General features: G+C 37.3%; 1 long non-coding RNA gene across 2 annotated transcripts in view; it reads right to left on the bottom strand.

Annotated features, from left to right (window-relative positions):
• Nucleotides 1–18,222, bottom strand: part of LOC118350430 (uncharacterized) — a 63,242-nt gene that overhangs the window by 42,975 nt on the left and 2,045 nt on the right. The window contains exon 1 of one of the 2 annotated variants that reach the window (XR_004804206.2): nucleotides 5,290–5,310. The exons of the other annotated variant lie outside the window; for it this stretch is intronic. This is a non-coding gene — a long non-coding RNA (uncharacterized LOC118350430). Of the gene's footprint in view, nucleotides 1–5,289; nucleotides 5,311–18,222 lie in introns of those variants that run through there. 2 annotated transcript variants of the gene reach the window in all.

Raw genomic sequence — 18,222 nt, 5'->3', positions numbered from 1 at the left:
AGTGTCCCTCTCTCAAATCTCCCTTAATGTCCCATTTGCCCCAACTGGAATATGCACAAATTCTCGGACCAATCCCTCTAGCTGAGGAAATGGCATGCCAGCTTAAATCTGGCGTCCTAAAAAAAGCCACTGGCTCTGGCTTGGGAATAAGGCTTTACTGTGATTTTCTTAGACTAATTAGGGCTCATCCTTCTAGTTGAGGTCAGTGCCCCAAACCCCCTGCCTGCTGTGAAATGGATGACTCAACCCCTACATCCAATACAAGGTCCAACACAAACCTCATTAAGGAATAGACAACCTACAGTGTAAACTAATAAAGACAAACAGTAATTTAGAATGTTATAACATGAAGAATGTCACAAGGGATGTTTTTGATAATAGATATTTCCAAAAGAAAAATACTGCCTAAAGAGAATTGGGAGAACGTTAGTGTGTCTGAGTCTAACAGTGACCAAGGAAAATTATATTGTGATTCTAGAAGATGGATTCCAGTAATTTAGGCAGAAATAACCGTAGGGCAGAGAAGGATTAACTCCAAGTTATATTAGCCTGAGGAGACTTCCCTTGGGCAAAACCTAATCTCTTTGCTGTAAATCCAATGTTCACCAAGCAACCTTCTGAAATATTATTTCTCCTTCTGAGTGACTGACCCTCACAGAAAGGGAGTGCCTGTTGAGGAAATGCTTCTCATTTAAAAAAAATCAGTTCTATTTCCCATGGTAAGTGGGCACTGTGGCTTATAAGTCATTCTCTTTTGTATTTTGTTAGTGAGATTCTATCCTGCAGAGCCTGATTACCCTGACAAAATAACAGAAGTGAGATCTCAAAAAGGAAAAGCTGAGGGCCAGACCCAGGACTACAATGTCTCCATCAAGGTGTAATCCCCACAAGGCCTGGCCTACATCTGCCCCTGCCTCCCTTATATGGGAACTCTAATATCTGAGTGGCCCACCAAAAATCCACCAAGCAGTCCTCTGTCCTTTAATTGAACAGAGGGCTCTGAGATAGGGACTTAAGTATAGAGTTTATGAGCCAAGTCTTTAGAATAAATGAGGTCTGGAGATATCTTTTGGCTCCTCCTACGAACTATATGACCTTGAGCAAGTCATTTAACCTCTAAGACCCAGTAGTCTCAATTATGGATGGTGACTATTTCAGAGTTGTTATTATGATTAAAGGAGATAAAATTCACAAAGTGCCTGGTGCATAATTAATAGGTTTTGTTATTGCTGCTTTTTTAAGTATTGTAGCCCTTGTGTCAATATTATGACCTCTGGATTTGACTAAAAGGTATATGCAAACCTTACTCAATGTAATGCTCCACAATAAAAGTTCATGAAATGTGGCTGACTGACCTAACTAGAGAAAATGGGAGAGAAATGTAATCTGAGACATCAAAGTAATTTGTAACTTCACATCTTGACCCAGATTAAATCAGTGTGAAGCCCCAGTATGGGTAAAGTCTAATTGTTGTCTGCTTCCTCATCAACTGGTATTAAAGTATTTATCTTATTTATTTCTGAATTCTTTTTTTAAAAACAACTAGAAAATACCACAGAAAATTAATTTAAAAGAATAATCTGGAGACTGTGTTATATGAGGAATAAAGAAATTAGAGTATATTTAATCTAGAAACCAAGAAAAAAGTGGGAAATGTCAGCCTTCCTCAAAGATTTGAAAGACTGTCATGTAGAAGAGGGAATAGAGAAAGTCTATGTACTTTTTACTTGTCTGTCTTCCTCATTAGACTAGGAAATTTGAGAGAAGAGAATGCATTTCATCAATTACTGCATTCCCAGAAATTTGCTTGGTTCTGGCAACATAAGTAATCAATAAGTGTTTGTTGACTGAAAGTACTCAATAAGTATTTGTTGACTGAATGAGAAGATAGATGGATGGAAGAATGATGAGATGAATGGATGATGGGATAGAGGGAGGGACAGATGGATAAGATATTTAAATCATTATAAGATATTAATGTCAGAATGAACATTAAAGAAAAGGAAGCTAAGGCTCTAAAATAATAAAGGATTTTCTCAAGGTTACTCAGGTGATTTGTAGGAATGCTGACTACACCACAGCAGCCATGATATCTAGTGCAGCATTCTTTCTACTTTGTATCCTTTCAACTTCCTTTTATTCAAATCTGGTAGAACTAAGAGTATCGTGATGAAAATATAATCCTGGTGTAGGACTCTGTTGTGGGCTGAATTACTCCCCCCACACCAAGCTTATATGTGTAAATACTAACCTCTACTACTTCAGAATGCAGCTGCGTTTTTAGATAGGGCCTTTAAAGAGGTAATTAAGTTCAAAAGACTAAAGATGGCTCTAATCCAACATGATTGATGCCCTCATAAGAGGAAATTAGAACACAGATACATAAAGAGGTAAGACTATGTGGAGACTATTCAAGCTAACAAGAGGGAGTGAGTAAAAGGGGTAAAGGTGGTCAAAGGTACAAACTTCCACTTATAAGATAAAGTAAGTTCTGAAGATATAATGTACAGCACGGTGATCACAGTGAATAAACTGTATTGTATATTTTAAAACTGCTAAGAGAATAATCTTAAAAGTCCTCATTATAAGAAAATAATTGTAATTACATGAAGTGATGGAGGTTGACTAAACTTACTATGGTGATCATTTATCAATACATACATATATCAAATCACTATATTATATACCTAAAACTAATACAATGTTGCATATCAATCATATCTCAATAAAACTGGAGGAAAAAGAAATAATTTTGTCACATACATATCTGTAATTATCTCTTCCTGCATCTCATTGCCTCTCTAAATGAGAACACAGAGATATACACACACATGCATATAACAAGCAGTCATCAGCAATCATGATAAATCTTTTAAAACTAAATAAACAGATGATTGATGATTCTACTCCATTCTAGAGCCATCAAAACTCTACAGGATATTATTTTTTTTGATATGCACAAGCTTTTTTAGGTCCTCAGTAAGGTTATTGCAATATTTTTTGCACCCTAAGGAAAACTGAAACTCAACTTATAAGTCAGAAATCTGACCTCTATATATTCATCTTCAGCATCTATACCAATTTAATTCATAAATTTTCTTTTAAAAATGAGAGTGGTCCACAGAAGAAAAAGTCCTGCTGACACCTTTATCTTAGATTTCTAGACTCCAGAACTGTGAAGAAATAAATTTCTGTTAAGCCACCCAGTCTGTGATATACTTTGTATGGCAACCATAGCAAACTCAAGGCCCTTTCCTCATGTAAGTTCAATCTATTTAATTCAGCAGTTTTATATTACAGCACTGAAGAATGTACTTTGCTTGCTTTGCATATAGAGGCTTAGAGCTACTGCTACCACAGACATTATAGACACTTTGGTATGTCCTCATTACAACACTGCATCTCTGTCACTTAACTCTCAAAATAATACCTGTAACATCAAAATAACTTAGGACTTATACAAAGACTGATTTAGTGACCCATTTAAAGACACAAAACTAATATGTGGTACAATAGCCAAACTATGGAAAGAGCCCAGATGTCCATCAACAGATGAATGGATAAAGAAAATGTGGTATAGATAGATAGATAGATGATATATAGATAGATAGATAAATATGGAATAATATATATAATATGTATTATATATATATATACATATAAAATGGAATAATAGCCATCTAAAAGAATGAAATCTTGCCATTTGCAATGACATGGATGGAACTAGAGGATATTATGCTAAGAGAAGTAAGTCAGTCCGAGCAAGGCAAATACCATATGATTTCACTCATATGTGGAATTTAAGAAACAAAATAGATTAACATAGGGGAAGATAAGTAAAAATAAAATAAGATAAAAATAGAGGAAGGCAAACCATAGGAGATTCTTAACTGTAGGGATCAACTGAAGGTTGCTGGAGGGGCAGTGGGTGGGAGGATGGGGTAATTGGGTGATGGGCATTAAGGAGGGCACCTTATGTACTGAGCACTGGGTGTTATATGCAACTGATAAATCACTAAATTCTACCCCCTGAAATTAATAATATACTGTATGTTAACTAAATTGAATTTAAATTTAAAGAAATTTTTTTCAAAAACTAGTATGTGACAAAGCCACACAATTCAAAGGCAAGTCTTCAGAACCCCTCACTCTAAGAATAGCAGCAAATGCTTATCAAGCACATACTATGTTCCAGCACTATGCTACGTGCTTTACATTCATTACCTTATTTAGTCCCTATAACAAACACATGAGCTAAGTGCTATCCTCAATCTCCATTCTGTAGATAAGCGAATTGAGAATCCTACAGGCTAAGTAACTTTCCCATGATCAGATATATATAAGTGGTAAGCTTGAGCTTTGAACCCAAGCCACCTCCTTCCAGAGCCTGTATATTTAACCACTGCACTTTACCACCTCTAATTCGTATCAGTCTTCTCTTCATGAACCTCCTCCACATGTCGGCCTGGCATAATGCTTGCTCTCTTCAGCAAATGCCCAGCTGTTGCTAAAATATCCATCTTCCATGCCTCCTACTTTGCAGAGCAGGTGCACAGGGCCCACCTCTGGAGTAAGGAACTCCTTGCCTTCTAAATGCAGTGAGTGACCTGGGGCTTGACATTTGATGTCAATGACTGACAGTCTCCAATTAAACCATTTTAGAGGCAGGAGGGGTTTGATACTACTGTATTTTTTTCAGTCTGAGCATTTGGTGGCTTTCCTCCTTGATTCGGGATCACAGCCAATGTAAAAACTGAAATCCTTTCTGACAACATTTGCTGAATTGCCACAGTGTATTAGTCCAGATCCCCGTGGACTGACTTTCTCTTTGTGCCAGCTTGTCACAGTAGCAGCAGCAAGGAGAGTGACCTAGTGCTTTTAGTCTAGACATATAGTCATCAGAGGCCCTCAGGTCTCTGGGCAAATTTACAAGCTTTTGAGACAAGGGCTTGTCTGATAACAAAACCAACACCTGATAATTGACACCATAAAGATAGACAGCTCTGCAAAGAAATGTAGAATTGACAGTCTTCTCAGTATGTCATACTATTTCACCCTGTCTACTTTTGTTTGGTTTGATATCAACCTCATATCCAGAGCCCTCTTTCTAAAAGATGTAGATTCTCCTCTTTGGCTCCAGAAGTGCCCTCACAGGACTTTCCCCCAAACACAAAAAGGTGTGCTCCCTTCCTCCTTTTCTCCACTGCCTTTTGGAACTATAGCTGATCACATCAGCAGCCCCTACAAGGCTGGTAGGAAAATCCTGCAGGTCTCCCCACCAAGACTCACCATACTCAGAACAAACATGTCTAGGAAAAGGTCTGCAAAAGGAACTGGCAGTCAAATATGCATCTTTGCTTCTGAGATCTGTATGTCCAGATTTCCATTTAGGGACAGAACGGACTGCTACAAAGGGGGAAGGGATGGAGTAGGGCATGAACACGAGTTTAATAAATGAGTTTAATATTCTACTTCCCAAAATAAGCAAACCAAAGCTAAATGAAACTCAAGATTCCTTCTCTCTGTGTCTGTCTGTCTGTCTCTCTCTCTCTCTCACACACACACACACATACACACACACACATACACAGCCTCTGAAACCACTCATTTTATTTATGGAGTTCCTGGAATGCCGGATGATGTGGCAAGGTGTGAATTCCTTATAAAACGCAAGCAGCATGTGCAAGAAACATTGCAGACCATTCTATCCAGTCACTCTGGCTGCACTGCAAGCCCGGGCTCGAGAACTAAAAATCTATCTCAGATAATTGACATTTATTTGATTGAAACAGCAGGGTGCCCTCCATCACCATGGGAGGAGACCATATGGAAGAACAGTGCGAGTGGAGATAATGTTTGTCTACTGAGTGTGCCAATGTGTTTAGAGATTATTCACAGGGCTCTGGGGACTCCAGTATGATAATGTTTCAGCCAAATTAGAATCAGATTAATTGCTCTAATCTAATGGAAAGACAATGTTTATCAAATTATTGCTCTTTTCACCACATGATATTGCAGTGTCATTATTCTTTGGGTTTAAGAAAGGAAATGAAAAGACTCTTGTAGCACATCTGCTCAAGAGTTATATGATAGTGCTTTTCCCACTACACACAGGACTGTAAAGCAGTTGTCAATTCTGTGAAGTAACCAATAAATTAAAGTTAAAGATCTGTAGTGGATAAATCTGCTGGAGTCCTATGATATCAGTTCATATTTTGATAAGACAATCTAAAGTCAATTAGCTTTTTCCAGATTTGAGAGATTTTGTTCTTCATATTATATAAGGAGTGTTTTCTTCCATAAATGGGGAAGTGCTTTTTTGAAAAACCCTAAGAGGCACTTACAACAAAATTCTAACACTCCTTTTTAAGATATCAAAATCAGCCCAATTTCTCAACACCCATAGAGGAAATGGGGCTCTTATCAACTCCTAGCTTGTAACTCTCTATGGATGTGGAGGAGAGGGTACACTCATCTATGGCCCTAAGTCACAAAGGACCATCAACCCTTCAGTCCTAAAGGAGTTGCCCATCTTATTGTCCCACTATGGCCCATCATTTGCATCCCTGAGAATTCTTAGAGGCTTCAAACATCAATCAGGGGTCATTTCAGAGAGTTAGAGAGAGTCACACATGAACCAGGGGCCTCAAAGAAAGGCACTGGTGATCAGTCAGTGCTTCCTAACACCTCGTAGGCTGCACGCCCAGCTCCAACAGGGAATTTGGGAGGAGTTACAGAAGGATTTTTCTGCCATCCATATCTCCATAGGGGACCATGTTGGTCCCTGCAGAGCAGAGAGGAAGGATCAAGTGGCACAATTTGTATGTTCACTCTTGTGTGCACTCTGATTATTTCAAAATAATAGCAGCACAAAGCTCTCAAATGTTCATGAAGGCTGTAGGGAGGTAACTGTCAGGTTTCTGCTGGGCCATGTGCCAAGTCCAATCCATTACCTTTTCTTTTGGAGCTAGTGCCCTTTGCAGAAGGATCTTAGCAAATGGGACCAGACAGGGCAAAAGATGGAGAATATTTTCTTTATCAGTAATTCTACATTTATGTGATACTTCTAATAAGAGGCAGAAATCTTAACTTCACCTCCCTTTTGTGGTTGGCTCATCCTATTTAGTGCTCACAAAACATTGATATCATTAAGATTGAGGTCCTTTTAGTTATCTATCTCCCTTCCCAAAATAGTTTGTTATACTCTCCAATTCAAAATGATACAATCATGAAATGATATAATCACAAGGGCTGAACCAAGATCCAGGTTGAGATTTTAATTTATGCCATTGTTAAATTCTCACTCATATTAAAGTCATTCTTAGGACTTGAAAATTTTTTTAAAAGCATGATTAGACTATCATTACTGAATTGGTCTAAACAATGTCCTATATGTCATTATAGACCACATTTATGGGGTGTCAAGACAAGGTTACGTACATGTGAATAGAGTCAATTGCTCTCTGATCTGTCCAAGCTCAAACCTTGCTGTGATTTTCATTCAACAATGGGCTTCCCTGGGTTAAAAGAAGTTATTCTTGAGAAATAAATGAAGAATATAGTAGTTGTATTGATGCCTATGAAAACAATGTATGCTTTCCAAGACAAAGCACAGAGCTGTAGATCTTCATTAATTACAATGTACTGGAACAAAAGCAAATGCAACCACTATAATTAACAATGCAATGCCTATAACCCCTGTCTAAATGCTTTCATTTCACTATAATTTAACAGTAAGAGCCTGAGAAATTATTTTAATCCTTATTTTTGCAATTCATTTTGAAAAGGTTGTGGGACTCAGTCTGAAGCGTATTCATACATTCATTTACATTTTTATTTTAAATGCCTTCATTATCAAACTTCTTTAAACCCTACCCTATCATTTAGAACTGAATTCCAAAACTTTTATTGTAAACCAAGTATTTGTAGTAACATCTGTGGGATTCACATAAATATTGTTAATATGATGGGTATATATTTTATCTCTTTAGGTGGGAAAAATAATTTCATTCCTAACTGGACCAAAGGAATTACTGCAGCAATATATTCAAGTAGTCATCAGTTTGGATCAACTTATAAAAAACATGGAAGAACAAGTTGCCAATGCACAAATATTTATGTAATGCTTATAATGTATACATGGCTAAGACATTTAAGATGTCACCCTGGCTCACAAGTTAGAAAGGTAAAATAAATAATGAAAGTAATGAAAAAATTTAGAGAATAGTTAGTTATATGTTGATTTAAGTAGTCTGACAGTCACCACAATAGAAACTCAAGGAAGAGAAAATCAATGTTAGAAAAAGTGAAAAAATACCTTTATAGAGAAAGTAGCACTGACACTACCTTAACAGCTAAATATGATTCCAATGGATGAAGAGTATAAAGAATAACAAAAGCAAAGTACAAGGAAGAGAAAGAGTGAAAAGCCCACTTGCTGGCAGAGGAAATACTTAATAATAATCAAGAAAAACACTGGGGATCCCTGGGTGGCGCAGCGGTTTGGTGCCTGCCTTTGGACCAGGGCACGATCCTGGAGACCCGGGATCAAATCCCATATCAGGCTCCCGGTGCATGGAGCCTGCTTCTCCCTCTGCCTGTGTCTCTGCCTCTCTCTCTCTCTCTCTCTCTCTGTGACTATCATAAATAAATAAAAATTTTTAAAAAATCAAGAAAAACATTGAAAAAATAGTGGGAGAGAATAGTCCATAGGAGATGTCAAAAGTCAAAAACAAGCAAATGGACCTAACTTGGTACAGTAGGCAATGTTGGAAGCAAGGAGGGAGAGTGATTGATAGCTGTGGGAACTTGGTGGCTAGATTATTTGAAGTAAAGAGACCCTGGGATTAAAGAGGTAAAACAAGGAGTCAACAAGATTAGGACTTCAAGCAGTGGACTTCCACGGGATGGTGAAGTAGGAAGATCCTAAACCTAAACCACAACTTATCCCACAGAAACACCTAGATGACACCCATATCAGCATACATAATCCAGAAAAGAAAACAACCTGAAAATTGACAGAACAGACTCTCCACAGCTAAATGTAGAGAAAAGGCCATGTCAAAAAGGGTAGGAAGGGCAGAGACATAGTTGAGAACCAGGCTAAACCTGAGGAAAGTCTGCAGAGTGGGGGGACACTGAAGGCACAAAAAACGGAGAGGAACAAATGCCACAGCAGGCACCCCAGATAGTGAGGACCTGGAATGAGATGAATTCCCATAACATTTGCTTTGAAAACCAAAGGATTTTAACTTCACGTGTTCCTCACAATCATTGGGGCTTAACACCTGGAACTTTAAGAATTGGTACACTCCAATATGAGAGAGCCAGCAGGGCAGGCTCTCTTAAAGAGACAACATAACAAACTGGACCACTAGGATACAGCATAGAAGCAGCAGTTTGAAAACACCTAGTATATATGGCAGGGAGATTTATGTACTAATCTCTGAGCATGTGCTGGAGGGGAGGGATTTTTGGAAGACTTCTGCAAGAACAAAAGAGCCTGCTGTGCCATTTCTCTTCCTGTCCCCCCTAGTCTAGACACATAGACATGTGTGGGAATCAGCGCAGCACAAATACTCTTCACCTAGGTTGCGAGCAGCACCATCTACCCCTCACAATCTTCTGCAGAGTCACCTTCCCCAACCTGCCCTCCACAAGAGTTCTCCAGAGTTGCTCCAGGTCTTCTCCCACAGCAGAACAGCACAAACCTTGCCAACACCCCACACCATGTTCTCCTGCCAACCTGTCCTCTCCACATCTGCCTAGTCAGGTGTCCATCCAAAGCAGCACCACAAGTGTGGCAGTGTGCAAACAGCCCCAATAGGGGTTAGCACCACTCCAAAGTGATTCCTGTCTCAGGGAGAGGGGAAGGTAACCACATCTACCAGTTCAACTGTGGCCCCAGCAGTGAACTAGGGGTAGATATCTGGTCTGACTTCAGGTTCTATCCACTAATGAAAGTTTCTCAGGGGACAACACACAGAGTGTACTCTGCAGTTCTGAGTAACTGCAGTTCTAGCAAATGCCTGGTCTGAACCAACTAAAGCCCAAGGTGGCCACAAACTCACCAAAAATAACTCAGGAACCAAACCCTGCACACAACAGGCAAAGAGGGCCATTGCAGACAATTGGACTGAAGGCAAATGCTGCTCAGCCACAGCAGTAGGGTACATATAACACTCATAAGAGATACCCCTGAAGCACCACGTTCTAGTGAATGGGGAACACTACAATGCAGGGCACCACAGGACCTCTTCTTCATAAGGCCACTACTTTCAAAAGCATGGGATGTAACTGATTCTCCTAACACATAGAAACAGACACAGAGAATTAGAAAAAGTGAGGAAACAGGAATATGTCCCAAATGAAAGCGCAGGACAGAGAGAAACAAATCAAGAAACAGACTCTTAATTATAGAGAACAAACTGATGTTTACCAGAGGGGACAGAGTGAAGGGAAGGGTTAAATAGATGATGGGGATTAAGGAATGCCCTTGTCCTGATGAGCACTGGGTGATGTATAGAAGTGTTGAATCACTATATTGTACACATGAAATTAATATAACACTGTATGTCAACTAACTGGAATTAAAATAAAAACTTAAAATTTAAAAAAGTAAGAAAGAAAGAACAGGACAAAATCACAGTAAGATGATAAACAGATAAAAGTAATATCCTTAATAGAGACTTAAAGTAACGGTCATAAAGATAATCACTTGACTTGAGAAAAGAGTAGAGGATTTCAGTGAGATCCTCAATAAGAAGCTAGATAGAAAATATAAAAAGAGGGATCCCTGGGTGGCTCAGTGGTTTAGCCCTTGCCTTCGGCCTAGGGCATGATCCTGGAGTCCTGGAATTGAGTCCCACATCAGGCTCCCTGCATGAAGCCTGCTTCTCCTTCTGCCGGTGTCTCTGCCTCTCTCTCTCTCTGTGTCTCTCATGAATAAATAAATAAAATCTTTTTAAAAAAAAGAAAAAGAAAATATAGAAACAGAAAAATATTTTTTAAAAAAGAACTAATCAGAGATGAAGAACTCAACAGCTGAAATTAAAAATACACTGGAGGGAGTAAACAGTAGACTAGAGGAAGCAGAAGAGCACATCAGTGACTGGTGGATAGAGTAATGGAAAGCAATCAAGCTGAACAGGAGAAAAAATAATAATAAATGAAACTAGATTAAGAGAATTCAGAAACACTATCAAGCATAATAACATTCAAATTATAGAGACCTCAGAAGGAAAAGAGAGAGAAAAGGAGGAAAATATTTTATTTGAAGAAATACTAGCTGAAAAATTTCTGAATCTGAGGAATAAAACAGAATTCTAAATTCAGAAAGCAGAGAACCCCCAACAAAATCAACCTAAGTAGGTCCACACCAAGATACACAGTGATAAAGAGAGAATTTTAAAAGCAGAAAGAGAAAGGAAAACAGTTACATACAAGGGAAACATCATAAGGTTATCAGCTGACTTTGCAGGCCAGAAGGGAGTATCATGATATATTCAAAACACCTGCAGCCAAGAATACTTTACCCAGCAAGACTATTATTCAGAATAGGAGAGATACAGTTTCCCAGACAAAAAAAAAGTTAAATTCATCACCACTAAACCAGCCTTATAAGAAAAGTTAGAAAGGATTCTTTTAGTGGAAAGGAAAGAGTGTAAGCAGGAGTAAAAAAAAAAAAGTAGGAACAACAAAAGCAATAAAATTAAGCATATCTATAAAAAGAGCAGTTAAGGGATTCAGAAAATAAAAGGTTTAATGTAAAGTACAATACCACCTACCTAAGATGTGTGTGGGAGTAAAACTAGCACTTTTAGAATGGGTTCAAACTTAAGCAACCATCAGGTTAGCATAGACTACTATATGCCTAAGATGTTATCTATATATGTATATCAAATGGTAATCACAAATCAAAACCCATTAATAGATATGCAAAAAATAAAGAGAAAGGTATCCAAAACAGTGAGAGGAGAGTAAGAGAAGAAAGGAATAGAGAAGGACTAAAAAACAACCATAGGAGATCCCTGGGTGGCTCAGCGGTTTAGCGCCTGCCTTTGGCCCAGGGCGCAATTCTGGAGACCCAGGAGAGAGTCCCACGTCAGGCTCCCGGTGCATGGAGCCTGCTTCTCCCTCTGCCTGTGTCTCTGCCTCTCTCTCTCTCTGTGTGTGACTATCATAAATAAATTTTTTAAAAAATTTAAAAAACAACCATAAAACCAGTAACAAAATGGCAATAAGTACATACCTATCAATAATTACTTTAAATATAAATGAATTGCTACAATCAAAAGACAAAGGTGACAGAATGGTTAAAAAATAAGACCCATCTATAAACTGACTACAAGAGACTCATTTTAGATCTAAAGACATGCAAATTAAAAGTCAATGGATCGAAAAGCATTTATCATGCAAATGGAAGTGAAAAGAAAGAGTAGCAACACATATATTGGACAAAAGAGACTTTAAAACAAAGACTGTAACAAGAGAAAAAGAAAGACACTACATAATCATAAAGAGATCAATTCAACAAGAAGATATAACAATTATAAATATGCACCCAACTGGGGAGCACCCAAATACATAAAACAGTTAATAATAAACATAAAGGAAGTCATCAATAGTAATACAATAATAGGAGATTTTAACACCACTTACATCAATGGACAGATCACCCAAACTCAACAAGGAAAGAATTGCTTTGAATGACACATTGGACCAGATGGCTCTAACAGATTCATTCAGAATTTTCCATCTTAAAACAGCAGAATACACATTCTTTTAAAGCACACATAGAACATTCTCCAGAATAGATTACCTGTTAAGCCACAAAAAAAATCTCAGCAAATTCAAAAAGATTGAAGTCATAACATGCATCTTTTTTGACCACAACACTATGAAACTAAAAATCAGCCACAAGAAAAAAATCTAGAAAGAACATAAATAGATGGAAGTTAAACAACATGCTACTTAACAATGAATGGATCAGCCAAGAAATCAAGGAAGAAATAAAAAAATACATAAAGATAAATGAAAATGAAAACACAACTGCCCAAAATATTTGAGATGCAGCAAATGTGGTTCTAAGAGGGAAGTTTATAGCTATGCAGGCCTATCTCAAGAAACAAACAAAAAAATAAAGTCTCAAATAAACAATTTAACAAAACCTAAAAGAGTTAGAAAAGAACAAAGTCCAAATCCAGTAGAAAGAAGGAAATAATAAGGATTAGATTGGAATGAAAAAACAATAGAACAGGTCAAAGAAACTAGGAGCTGGTTCTTTGGAAAAAAATCAACAAAATTGATAAACTTTTAGCAAGACTCATCAAAAGAAACAGAGAAGACTCAAATAAACAAAATCAGAAGCAAAAGAGGAGAAGAAACAACTAACACCACAGAAATACAAAAAAAAATATAAATAGAATATTATGAAAGATTATATGCCAACAAACTGGACAACCTAGAAGAAATAGATAAATTTCTAGGAACATATAACCTTCCAAAACTGAATCAGGAAGAAACAGAATATTTGAACAGATTGCCAGCAATGAAATTGAATCAATAATCAAAAAACTCCCAACAAACAAAAGCCCAGGAAAATATGACTTCACAGGTAAATTTTATCAAATATTTACAAAGAGTTAATGTCTAATCTTCTCAAACTATCCAAAAAAATAAAAAAGGAAGGATATATTCCAAATTCATTCTATGAGGTCAGCATTACCCTGACACCAAAACCAGATAAAGATACCACAAAAAAAAGAGAACTGCAGGCGATATCTCTGATAAACAGAGATACAAAAATCCTCAACAAACTATTAGCAAACCAAATCAAACTATATATATATATATTTTTAAATCATTCACCAGGATTAAGTGGGATTTATTCCCAGGATGCAAGAGTGATTCAGTACTCACAAACCAATTAATGTCATACATCACAACAATAAGAGAAAGAATAAAAACCACATGACCATTTCAATAGATACAAAAAAAAAAAAAAAACATTTAGGGACACTTACGTGGCTCAGTGGTTGAGCTTCTGCCTCTGGCTCAGGGCGCGATCACAGGGTCCCAGGATCAAGTCCCACATCAGGTTCTCTCCATGGAGCCTGCTTCTCCCTCTTCCTATGTCTCTGCCTCTCTTTCTCTGTTTCTCTCATGAATAAATAAATAAATTCTTTAAAAAAAATTTAACCAAGTACAACATGGTTAAAAATGATAAAAATTCTCAACTACGTTCATTTAGAGGGAACATACTTCAACATAATAAAGGCCATTTATGAAAAATCCATAGCTATAATCATATTCCATGGGGAAAAACTGAGAGCTTTTCCCATAAGGTCAGGAACAATACAAGGGTGTCCACTTTCATCACTTTTAATAATAGTGACCCTAGAAGTCCTAGCCACAGCAATCAGACAACAAAAAAGAATAAAAAAGCATTCAAATCCATAAGGAAGAAGTAAAACTTCCACTATTTGCAGATGACAAAATACTTTATGGAGAAAACCCAAAAGACACTAGCAAAAAAATGCTAGAATTCATATATGAATTCAGTAAAGTTGTAGGATACAAAATAAACATACGGAAATCTGTGGCATTTCTATATACCAGTAATGAAACAGCAGAAAGAGAAATTAGGAAATCAAACCTATTTGCAATTGTACCCAAAACCATAAGACACCTGGGAAGAAATCTAATGAAAGAGGTAGATGATCTATACTCTGAAAACAATAGAACACTAATGAAAGAAATTGAAGAGGACACAAAGAAATGTTAAAACATTTCATGCTCATGAGTTGGAAGAACACATAATGTTTAAAATGACTGTACTATCCAAAGCAATCTACACATTTAATGCAACTACATCATAATACCACTGGCATTCTTCACAGAGCTAGAACAAACAATCCTAAAATTTGTATGGACCCACAAAAGATCCTGAATAACCAAAGCAATATTGAAAAAGAAAAGTAAAGCTGAAGTTATCACAATTCCAGACTTCAAGTTATATTACAAAGCTGTAGTGATCAAGACAGTATGGTATTGGCACAAAAATAGACACATAGGGACGCATGGGTGGCTCAGTGGTTGAGCATCTGCCTTCAGCTCAGGGTGTGATCCCAGAGTCCTGGGATCAAGTTCCATATCATGCTCCCTGCAGGGAGCCTGTTTCTCCTCTCTCTGCCTATGTCTCTGCCTCTCTCTCTCTCTCTCTCTCTCTCTCTATCTCTCATGAATAAATAAATAAAATCTTTAAAAAAATAGACACATACATCAAAGGAACAGAATAGAAAACCCAGAAATGGACCCAAATTATATGGTCAGCTAATCTTTGACAAAAGGAGAGAATATCCAATGGGAAAAAAGTCAATCTCTTCAAAAATGGTGTGGGGAAAACTGGACACCAATATGCAAAAAAATGAAATTAGAACATACACAAAAATAAATTCAAAATGGATGAAAGACCTTAATGTGAGGCAGGAAACCATCAAAATTCTAGAGGGGAGTATAGGCAGCAATCTCTTTGATCTCAGCTATAGCAACTTCTTAGATATGTCTCTGGAGTCAAAGGAAACAATTGCAAAAATGAACTATTGGCACTTCATCAAAATTAAAAGCTTCTGCATAACAAAGGAAACAACTGACAAAACTAAAAGACGATCTTCAGAATGGGAAAAGGTATTTACAAGTGACATATTGAATAAAGGGTTAAACGTAACCAAAATCTATAAAGAACTCATCAAACTCAACACTCAGAAAACAAATAATCCAGTAAGAAATTGACAGAAGACATGAATAGATATTTTTCCAAAGAAGACATCTTGATGGCTAACAGACACATGAAAAGATGCTCAACATCACTCATCATCAAGGAAATACAAATCAAAACTACAATGAGATACCATCTGAAACCTGTCAGAATGGCTAAAATTAACTAGTAAACAAGTATTGGTGAGGATGCAGAGAAAGGAGAACCCTCTTACACTTTTGGTGAGAACACAAACTGGTGCAGCCTCTGGGGAAACAGTATAGTGGTCCCTTGAAAAGTTAAAAATAGAACTACCCTATGATCCAACAATTGCACTACTAGATATTTACCCAAAGGATACAAAAGTACTGATTTGAAGGACACATGCACCCTGATATTTGTAACAGCATTATCAACAATAGTCAAGTTATGAAAAGAGTCCAACTCTCCATGGACTGATGGACTGATGAATGAATAAATAAGATGTGGTGTGTGTGTGTGTGTGTGTGTGTGTGTGTGTGTGTTATATAATGGAATATCATTCAGCCATCAAAAAGAAAGAAAGCTTGCCATTTGTATTGATGTGGATGGAGCTAGAGTATATTATGCTAAGCGAAATAAGTCAGTCTGAGAAAGACAAATACCATATGGATTTCACTCACATGTGGAATTTAAGAAATGAAACAGATGAACATGTGGGAAAAAAGAGCAAGCAAACCATAATAGACTCCTAGCTACAGAGAACAAACGGAGGGTTGCTGGAGGGGGGTGGGTAGAGTGATGGGTTAAATGGGTGATGGATATTAAGAAGGGCACTTGCTGTGATGAGCACTGGGTGTTGTATGTAAGTGATGAATCACAAAATTTTGAAACTAATATTATACTGTATTTGACTAACTGGAATTTAAGCAAAAACTTAGAAATAAAAAAAAACAGAAATAAAGCAGATATAAGAACGCATTTTAGAAGTAAGCGAAAGCCTTTGATTTTCCTAATATTGCAGATGGTTGACAATGTGTAATTGTAGCAAGGGAAAAAACAAGATGACTAATGCAGATCTGAAAGCCATTCAACATAGAAGTGCTAGCTGAAGTCAAGAGATGTACATTGGGGAACCGAAAGCAGAGAACATGGCTTTGGCTTTTGCTTTACTTTGGCAAACAGGAACAGGAATGAGATTAAAGAGTGGCATAGTGCTAGCAAAGGATATAGCAAAGGAACTAGCAAAGGATATAGAAACTAGCAAAGGATATAGGAAAAGGGCAGGGAAAGAAAACAGGAAAGCACATTGCTATAGAAGTCAGCGAGAAGAGGATTTTTTAAAAATTGGTAGTCAGAATTATCAAATGTCTAAAGGAGTCAAAATGGATAAGAACTGAGAAAAGTTCATAGATCTGGAAAGAAAGAAATCATGAGTAATCTTTGAGAAACTTAATGTACTGGGATAATACAAATATAAAACAGATAATCAAGTGATTACATGTTAAGATGTCATGGAAAAGAATTATCTGGGCAGAAGAGAAACAAAGAAAAATGGTAAGTAATGATGTCCTAGTGTACAAAGGAGGCTATAATCAGAGCTAAGAATCTGCTGACTTTGAGTTTCAAATGTAGAATGAGAGGGGAAGGAGGGTGAGCAATTAGACACTCATGTCAAAAAAATGAAAACCTAGAGTTCAAGATCTCAGTGGTTTCATTTTGTTAAAATTGATCAGGGATCATAGTAAAATCCTGAGGAGTAGACAATAATAGAAAACACGAGGACTGCAGGAATAGGTAAGAATTTGCCCTAACCTCATGTTTCCTGGGCTAATTGGCTATGTTTAATACAAGTACTATGTCTGTGCAAGGTACTATATTGTCTATGTCTGTGAAAGAAGCAGAAGTGATGGCCACATGGAGGCTACCCAGTATACTCCCTATGTTCCTTCCTCCAGCCTTTAGAACCTGTTCTCAGTAACACAGACAAAAGCCACAGAGCATCCCACAGTGTTTGATGCCACACTACTTAACCGATGGCGTCATGGGAGGAAATATGCTGGTTTGGGAGAACTGGCAGGGCAGAGGGAATGAAAGTAAAGAACTACTGAAGGTATCTAACAATCTGATACACAGATAGTGGTTTGTGAGCTCTCTCCAAAACATTGCTGGGACAGGGTCAGGTTGGGGGAAAGATCAGAATAAAAATAGTCATTTATTATCCGTTGAGAGATGTTTACTTGTTAACTATCCTAGGCCAACATTTCCAGAAGAGGCTTCCATTGAAAGTTAGTTCAATTTGACATTAATAGAAAAAAGTTCCAAGGTCAGACAATTTTAAGAACCACTAAATTAAATAAAGTTGAATGGGTTTCTTTACTGCAGGATTTCTCAGAGCCTTTAATATGTTAATGTTGTACTGTAAATCTCCAAGACAGATCCCTCATTTCCCAGATCTCTGTGGCCATAAAATGCTTTTTTTTTAT

This window comes from Canis lupus, chromosome 12 (genome assembly GCF_003254725.2).
Source record: "Canis lupus dingo isolate Sandy chromosome 12, ASM325472v2, whole genome shotgun sequence".
NCBI classification, from domain to species: domain Eukaryota; kingdom Metazoa; phylum Chordata; class Mammalia; order Carnivora; family Canidae; genus Canis; species Canis lupus.
This window is presented reverse-complemented; position numbering and strand designations above follow the sequence as displayed.